Source organism: Stenella coeruleoalba (genome assembly GCF_951394435.1).
Source record: "Stenella coeruleoalba genome assembly, chromosome: 6".
NCBI classification, from domain to species: domain Eukaryota; kingdom Metazoa; phylum Chordata; class Mammalia; order Artiodactyla; family Delphinidae; genus Stenella; species Stenella coeruleoalba.
The window spans coordinates 70,184,066-70,193,373 of record NC_137151.1 but is presented as its reverse complement, the minus strand read 5'-3'; the positions used below and the strand labels follow the sequence as shown (position 1 = coordinate 70,193,373).

Sequence of the window (9,308 nt, the reverse complement as noted above, 5' to 3'; positions counted from 1 at the left end):
TTAGCATGATACCTTTGCCTGGTGCCTGGTAATAACTTCATTCATTTTTTAAAAAAATAAATTTATTTATTTTTATTTTTGGCTGCATTGGGTCTTCATTGTCGCACACGGGCTTTCTCTAGTTGTGGCAAGTGGGGGCTACTCTTCATTGCGGTGCACGGGCTTCTCATTGCCGTGGCTTCTCTTGTTGCGGAGCATGGGCTCTAGGAGTGCGGGCTCAATAGTTGTGACTCACGGGCTCTAGAGTGCAGGCTCAGTATTTGTGGCACACGGGCTTAGTTGCTCTGTGGCATGTGGGATCTCCCCAGACCAGGGCTCGAACCCATGTCCCCTGAATTGGCAGGCGAATTCTTTTTTTTTTTTTGCGGTACGCGGGCCTTTCACTTTTGTGGCCTCTCCCATTGCAGAGCACATGCTCCGGACGCGCAGGCTCAGCGGCCATGGCTCACGGGCCCAGCCGCTCCGCGGCATGTGGGATCCTCCCGGACCGGGGCACGAACCCGCGTCCCCCGCATCGGCAGGCGGACTCTCAACCACTGCGCCACCAGGGAAGCCCCGGCAGGCGAATTCTTAACCACTGTGCCACCAGAGAAGTCCCCTAACTTCATTCTTCATTTTGTATCTTTTTTTTCCCCCCTCTTTGGCCAAGCTTTGTGGCTTGTGGGATCTTAATTCCCCGGCCAGGGATGGAACCCCAGCTCTCAGCAGTGAAAGCGCAGAGTCCTAACCACTGGACCACCAGAGAATTCCCTCAGTACCTTAATTTTAAAGTATAATTTAACATCACGCAAGGGAAGAAGGTATCTGTTGCAGAATTTTAGGTTTTGATCTTTTTAAGATGAAAATTTAACTTTTTCAACTTGAAATTATTTGAAACTTACAACTAAGTTGTGAAAATAGTAAAAAATGTTTCCACGTACCCTTCACTCAGCTTTCCTAAATGTTAACATCTAACATAACCATAGCCCACTCACGGAAACTAGAAAATTACCCCTGATAAAATACTATTCAGGTTTTGACCTTACTGAGAGAAATGCTGTCTGAGGAGAGAGAGCCAGGGGACTCTGGACAACTATCACTGACTTTATGGGTGACTTAAAACAGTAGACAATTCAGAATACCATTTATTTTTGGCTTCCAATGATGAAATAATGGGAACGGGCATATATTTTATCTTCCTAATTTTCCTTTTTGTGTACGAATGCAAAATTTTTATGGATTCTTGAAAGACACACACTCCAGAGAGTTCTTATCCCAACCAACATTTCATCAATTCCTTAGAAGTTGCCAGGAGCTCTACTGGGCTTTGGGGAATTAAAGATAAGTAAAAATTCCTGTTCCACTTGTGTGCCGCTACTCTGCTTACCTTTAGAGGCACTATCACATTTAATCCTTACAACAATCCTAAGAGGTAAGAGCTATTGTTATCCCTATTTGACTGAAGCAAAAATTGAGGCTTAGAGGGCTGATAGGAGCCAGCTCCTGGACTTAACTTCCATGATACACAGTGGTAAGTGCTACTGACTTTTTTTTTCCAAGTCTGGAATAATATACTGATATATGAAATCAATGGTCTTCATTTTATATAAAACACAGCAAGCATATGCGTATCACTATAGAAATGGTTGAAAAAGAAAAGCTTCGAATGATGAAATACGTAATGAACCTTTAAAAGATGGGTACACTTAGGGACAAATTTTGTCGCTGGGAAGTTTATCCATGTTACCGACCTCTTTCCCAGAAGAATTATTGTATCTGTTAAGAGCATGCGTGTCAAGGTACAAGTATGCACATGGAAACTGGCATAGGAGCAGACAGCCTAAAGTCGAGGATGAACCACCTTTTCAGCCTAGGACATCAATTCTGAAGTGCCTATGTTCCCACCTTTTCTGCTTTTATTTAAGGGGATACGCAGCCTTGATATTTTAACAATATGATTAAATGGTTATTATATCGATCGTAACTTGTTCTTTTCAAACGCACACGTTCTAACACCTGTGTCGTCTTAGTGTGTATTAACTTTTCTTTGGAGCCTGGAGATGGCGGCTTTCAGAGCCGGTCAGTAACAGCTCCGGCAACAGAGTAGAGCTTCAGCTTTCTCCAAATGTTTGCTGTTGATGCCACCGTATTTGAGGATGTGGGTGGCTGATGACAAATCCATCCCCACTAAGAGCAAAACCATTCAATCCCAGCCGATTCTTGGTGCTGGTGGGAGGCGGAGGGGGAGGGGCGGGCATCTTTACACGAAAGGAGTAGCAGTGCTGTCCCCACGCAGTGTTCAGGAAGACATGTGGATGGACCCTGGGCCTCTGTGGGCGCCACTCCATTTTAAAATTTATTTTTAAGTTGAATTTCTATTTAAGATGTCTCAAAGCAGGCCCCTTCTTTTGAGAACAGAGGAGAAGGCGATGAGAAAAGGCTTTCCCTCGGGGTTGGGGGGTAACCCCGGCAGCGGGAAGCTGGAGAGCTTGCAGTCCTTGGGGGAAAGGGCCCTCGGCTGGACACCCCTTCCAGTTCCCGCTCCTCTGCAAACACAGGGGAGGGAGACGGAGCGACACACGAGCCCCAGACTCCTAACCGCCCCACAACTGCCACGTTCCTCCAGGGTCCCGAGGCCACGGGGCGCAGAACCTCGGCAAGGGGCAGCGCGGGCGCGGCGCGCAGACAGGAGGGCGAAGGGCAGACGGCTGCCTCGCCGCGCGTCCACATGTGGCAGGGCCGCTGGGGGGTGGGGACCGGCAGCCGAGGGGGAGGGTTTACATCCCAGCGAAGTTCCCGGATGGTCGCAGCCTCCCGGCGCTGAGCACTTTTCCTGCCCGGCTGCTCAGCTCTACGGACTGGGGAGAAGTTTCCCAGAAAAAAATGCCCGGCGCGCCGCGAGGCCCTGGAGCCCCACGGAGCCGCTGCGCGGTAAGGGACGCGCCGCCGCCGCCACCGAGGGCGCGACCGGGTTCCGGGGACTCAGGGCAACGCCCGTGGAGACCCTGGCAGCCGCCGGGGACCCCGGGGAGGGGCTGGGCGGCGCGGCGCGGCTCGGCGCCGGGTGGGCACGGGCGGGGGCCGCGGGGACGTCGGGGCTGCGTCCGCTGCGGGCGGGGGTGCGGGCGTGTGGTCTCCTGGGGGGCTCGACTCGGGCCCGGCGGCTCGCGCGTCCTGCCGGCTGGCCGGCGGGCGGGGGAAGAAGGGGCCGCGGACCGATGGGCTCCGGACGCGGGCGCCTCTGGGGCTGGGCGCGCTGTTTGGCTCCGCCGAGCCTGGGGCCGCCCGGGGGGCTCGGCCCCGCTCGCGCTGTGGGTACCCGGGGCAGGGGCTTCGCGGGGATGCGCTGGGGCGCGTCTTCCCCCTTGCTCCCCATCCCCAGCGCCGGCGGATGGGGACTTTCGGGCATCCCCGGGGCCAGTTCCTGCTCTGGAGCCGCTTCGCTTTCTTCGCTGGGGAATCGTACCCATCCCGCAACTCGGCTTCCCAAACTCTCTTCCCGCCGGGTGCCCCAGGCTGCTGCTCGCGCAGTGGGCGGTGTAGACGCGCGCGTTCGATGTGTGCAGTGACCTTAGAGGACTTATAGTCCCCGTCAGCGATTTTCTCCCGGGGCCTCTCCCGAACTTTCCGGACAGCTTCACTGCAGTCTCATTCCCTCTACATTTTCTTTTTAAAATAGAACAGTTAAAGAACGTTGCAAGGGTAAGAGAAACCAGCTGACCCAGTCAGGGGGACCCTAAATCTTCAACTCGTGTTTAGACTTTGAACTCTTTGAGATTAACAAAGGGTGCTTCTGCGAGGGGCCCAGCCTGGCCAGGTCCTTGGTCCTGCTCAATCCCGGAGGAATACATATTCCTTCCTGGGCCACCGGCTCCTGACTTTATCTCAGTTCTCTGGGAAGCCTCTCAGGTTGTCAGCAGTGACTGGATGGACTTGGTACCTTTTTCTGAAAATTGCGTGTCACTATTGTCCCCTGCATGGTCACTGGACCCCCAATCGCTGGCCGTGGGTAGTCCCAGACTTTAGGCGGTGCAGCCGCGGAGCCCCCGGACAGAGTCCCGCCCTAGGTGGGTTTTCTTTTGCCAGTTTCCCAAGGCAATTCCAAAACAATACTGCAGCTTCATTTTGAGTCATTGGCATATTTTTTCCTCCTCAAAAAAATGCCTTTTTCTCTAGCGGATAAAATAACTCCGAAGAATTTTCCTTTTCAGTTTGCATAAAATACTTTTTGACTTCCGGAGGTGAGAGATCCCGCATAGGCCAGCAATATTTACATCTTAATCCCTCTTTACAGTGCTTACAACTCTGCCTTCACTCTTGCTGTGTATCTTTACCTGCCTGACATCCCCACAAGGTTGAGTTTCTCAGGGACCAAATCCGCCGCCACCTGTAGGAGCCCATTACCTGTTGAGTGGAATTGTGCAGACTAGACTCTGCAGATGTTATTAAAACATTTTAATATCATCTTCTTCCTTGGGACCTACCCAACCTCTGCCATCATTTTGGCTCCCTGAGCAGCACATAAGCTCTTAGGTTTGTGTGCTGTAGAACAGAGAGATTTGTAAGCAAGGTAACATCAGATTCTGGTACATTTAGAGACAATGAGATTACTTCCAGGTGGAGAGATTCATGCCTTCTTTCATTTGTTTGTTCATTTCAGCAATTAAGTGTCTACTGTGTGTTCAACCACTTTTGGCCCCTTAGGCATATCATGCATATCGTGTACCTTGAGCCTCACTTATCTCATCCAAGAAATGGGGTTGATAACCTTTGCTCTTCCTCCATCTCATCGTGTGAGGATCAGGTGGGATAATGGCATGTGAAACAGCAAAAAGCAGCACAGCACAGGGCACTGGAGGGCCACACAGACACAATAAAGGGCTAAAGTTGTGGGACAGGGGCAGTGAGGAGGTGGGATGCCTTTACTTTTTAAACGCACTGCCTTAGTTGCTCTGGCCAGGGATGAGCCCGCTTTTGTGGGAAGTATTTGTTGCTGGGTCTGCGTCACTGTCTTAGATATTTCAGGGTGTTCCTCACTACGGTTGTAATTTTAGGAACATACATGGTTTTTACAGTGCACATCAGGAGAACAGAATTAAAGAAAAGTGCCTTTTGTTGTTGTTGCTGTAACCCCTTCAGTTTTCAGCATCTGTTATTTGGGATTGTGTGTCCCAGAGCCGTCATCTTCCGGAAGCCTGCCCTCCCGTGAGGTCTACCAAATTCCTAATGATTTTCATACAGAGGTTTCTCTGCCACTGTGACCCAGCAATCCACAATTATGTTGCAGTGCTGGATGGTTTGTTAGGCCTTGTGAATAGCCAGGACCCACGTATGTGAATCGGCTCACAGTTGAAATCAAGCAACATGCTCATTTGGCATTGAGGGTCCCTTTTAGGGGTCACTGTTGTGCCCTGTGCCAGGGTAGAAGGGGAGACCTAGCTCAGAAGCAGATGGGGTTTGGTCCCTGAATGCTTACCTCCTGGTAGAGATGAGACGTGGTTTTGAACAGCAGGAATGCAGGGTAGAATGTGGTAAATAAGATGAAAAAAAGGTACAGAGCAAATACAGGGAATTTAGAGGAAAGTGAAATTACTTCCAGCTGGAGGGAGTCAGTCTTCCCTCATTTGTCTATCTAACGAGTATCTACCAAGTGTCTTCCATGTGCCAGGCATGGGAAGATTCATAGGCACGTGTACATTGTGTTCCATCTTCCCTGCTCCAACTGAGGAGCAGTTCAGTTTCCTCCTCCCTGGGAGAAATGAATACTTCCTTACCGGCCTCATTGCCCAGCCCAACATTTATCAGTTGTTCTCACCTTGTAGGGATTACGGTCAGGTTAGAATAATTAACTCTGCCTTTTATACTTGGAAGTAATAAAAACTCTGAGGCTCACCATATTCCCCAGAATACCTTCCATTAGTTGAGAAATGCTATCTACCTAACACGCTTTAACCAGTATTGAAGTACACTGGTCCTTAGGCATGGGTGTGACTTAAAAAGGCTTGATTCTGTAAGGCTGGGGTGAGGCCCAGGAATCTATTTTTGAAAGCTCCCCCAGGTGATACTGATGCACTACCACCTGCAGAGTCCCTAAAGGGAAAACCGTGAGCCAGGGGGTCAGGCAGATCTTCCATTCCCAGCTCTGTCTTCCACATGTTCTGCGACTTCTGTTTCTTTATCTTTAAAATCGGAGTACTGTAACCACCTGTACTACGGGGTTGTTCTGAGGGTCGGATGAAGTCATGGATGTGAATCACTTGGCGGATTATCCAGGACATGCTGCTGCTAGGTATTTGTGGGCCATTATTATTATTATTTTTCTTCAGCGAAGACAGCAAAAGAGATGATTTATTGTACACATGTTACATTCAGCCACAGCTGAGAACAGAACTAGTCCAGAATGTCACAAGTCCAGGGCAAAGGACTGAAAGGGACCGTTTTGATACCAGCAAGATGGGCCTCTCAGAGGTGGTCGAGGTGATCAGAATGGCCATAAATGTTCTGGATCCATTGAGACAAGTTCTAGACAGTTGGCATGCAGTCCGACGACTTGTACCAGCGTGCCTGGCCTCTGGCTTCCCTTGTTTCTGCTCCTGTGGCTTCCATGGGTGTACGCGTTTACTTGGACCTCTGCCCCATCTCTCTTCTTTTGCGCTTCAGCCTGCGCCTTTGCTTCTTCCTCCACCACCACCTCCTCTGCTTCTCCCCAAACTATCCTTCCTCTCCCAACAGCTCTTGGGCACCCTTGAGAACCCAGTGATCCAGAACGATGGCGGCCTTCCCTTGCCACGTCTACTCCCACAGTCTCCAGTTCTTACAGCCTCAGCCCACTGGCAGGGACTGCTCGCCTTCGCTCGTGGTGCAGAGGTTTCTCAGCAGATGGCGCCAAGGCCGAGACTGGGGGTCATTGTTATCATCAGTGTTAATTTGCGCAAAACACTGTGTAGGTATTCCTCTTCCCATATGGAAATTAAAAAAGAGCCTAAACATAGGAACTGCTTTTGTATATAAAGTAACACATAACGATCCCTCAGCTGTCTGTAGTTTATTGAGCATTTCACACTGATCACCTCATGTATTCTCTCAACAGCTGAGGAGGAGGGATATCACAGAGGAGAACATCAGTGTGGGGGGTGAGGGGAGGGCTACCAGCCGGTGGTATCTGCTTAGCCAATCAAGCTACTTTGTTGAGACGACCAGGGCAGATAAAGGGCCAGGGGAAGAGAGATGTGCTACTTTCCTGTCCCTTTGGCACTAGGAAGTGCTGGGGTAACATGTTGTGGTGGTCGCACAGGGGCCCTCATCCGTGTGGGGTGACCAGGGGGACCGCCTGTCCCAGGCCAAGCTGCTTTGGTCACAGGTAGAGCGCCCACGCCCACCGGATGGGAGCAGCTCTGCTCTCATGTTCTCTGGCGGCCAGGAGTCAAGAAACGTTGGCTGATTCCTGGGGAGCCGCTCAGCATTGCAGCCTTCAGGTCAGGCGTCCATACTTGGTGAGAAGTCAAAAATAATTGACTTTGCTAATACTCAATAAAAGGCGAACGTAGCTAAAATAAACAGGCAAAACAATCACCTACAATTTTCATTAGTTTAGAAGCTTCAGAAACATGGTTCATATTGTAAAATCATGTTGCTGTGATGTTATACAAGTAGTCATCCCTTGGTGTCCGAGGGGCATTGGCCCAGGGCCCCCTGTGGATACCAAAATCTGCAGATGTGTAAAAATCTGCTGACTATAACAAAATCTGCTGACTATAACATTTTAGCATTGCCTACGAGGGATATATTGTTTCTCTTCTAATAAGCCATCTTTCCATTGTAACTCAGTAACTTCCTTTTAATTTCCTTTTATTGCTTAGTTATATTAATTTAAGTGAATCAGATTTTCAAAGCTTTCTGTGATCTGGCCCAAGCTTTACAAAATCTCTCCTTCCTTTCCTTCCTTCCTTCCTTCCTCCCTCCCTCCCTCCCTCCCTTCCTCCCTCCCTTCCTCCCTTCTTTCTTTAACATTACCACTTACTGTGTGTCATTTAATTGAATCATTTAATAGTCACACAGCCCCGTGAGGTAGATTCTATACATGTATGTGGAGCCTGAGACTGAGAGAAGTTCAGTAACTTGCCCAAGGTCACACAGCTAGTGACAGAACTAGTATTCAAGCCTGGGGCAGTCTGATTCCAAGCTCTGCACTTTTAACCCTTAACTTCACCTTCTGCTGTATTATACACGACTTTTCATTGCTGTGGACTCCAGCCAAAGATTCTTTTCCATTCCCATCTGTATGCCTCTGCTTTGCCATTTCTTCTCTTGACACTGCCCTTCTCCTCGCTTGTATGTTGAATCCTATAGATTCTTCATATTGGCCACAAGTACTGGTTGAGAAGAAAAATAGCAGACTTTGTTAATACTCAATAAGAGAAGAATACAGCTAAAATAAACAGGAGACACAATCACCTACAAATTTTGTTAGTTCAGTGGCTTCGATGAACATGGTTCACATTGTAAAAACATGCTTCTTAAGAAAAGTCGAAACGCTGTCTTCTTCTGGAGCCGATTCATCCCTCTTCTTAGTAAATTCTCATTGCTGTCTGTTTGGGCCTCACCTGTGGCTCAGAATCCACTCTATTCCGTATTGGAGTCAGTTGCATGTGTTTTTTTCTCCCTCATTAGATTGTAAACTCTTTGAAGGAAATAACTTAATTTTTTTTTTTTTACATTCTCTCAGAAACAGTAGGTTCTTGTATAGTAGGTTCTCAATTAATGTTTGTTGAATGACAGTTTATTTCCACCACTCTGGTTGTAAGGTTTGAGGTGAGTGAATTTTTTACGAAGGCAAAATCGATTTTGATGTTGGCTTCTGAAGATGCTGGGAAACAAGTTTCATCCTAAGAGTGATTTCATCCTTCACCATGATTGCTATGTATAATACATTACTTTTCATCACATACATAATTATCTTTAAATGCTGTTTATCTTTATTTCTTCCAAACTGAAAAATAACAATGATCCTAATAATAAAGGAATGGGATTTTGTGTTCTTGTGGGGAATGTGGAAATTATTATTGTAGAACCTAAGAAGTAACATTTCCTGATCTAATGCCTGTATGTGGTTCACTTCCACATTAGTGAGTGTTCAGGCTCTCCCACCCACGGATTTTCCATCTTTTTCTTTGAGCTAAGAGGTGATGTACAACTTGAGAAAGGAGTTTAAGCAAAATTGAAGGACATTAGCCTCTCCCCAGACTGCCACAGACTCCTTTGTATTTGGAGGATAAATAGTTCTCTCAGGTAAGAGGTGTCTGCAGGAGGAAGGAAATGGTGAATAAAAT

General features: G+C 48.4%; 1 protein-coding gene across 1 annotated transcript in view; it reads left to right on the top strand.

The window, feature by feature from the left end:
* The first annotated feature begins 2,820 nt into the window (after positions 1–2,820).
* WIPF1 (WAS/WASL interacting protein family member 1) overlaps positions 2,821–9,308 on the top strand; it is a 114,469-nt gene continuing 107,981 nt past the window's right edge. Inside the window, exon 1 of the mRNA XM_079925263.1 lies at positions 2,821–2,910. The gene's annotated coding sequence lies outside the window, so the exon portion shown is untranslated. The remainder of the gene's footprint in view (positions 2,911–9,308) is intronic.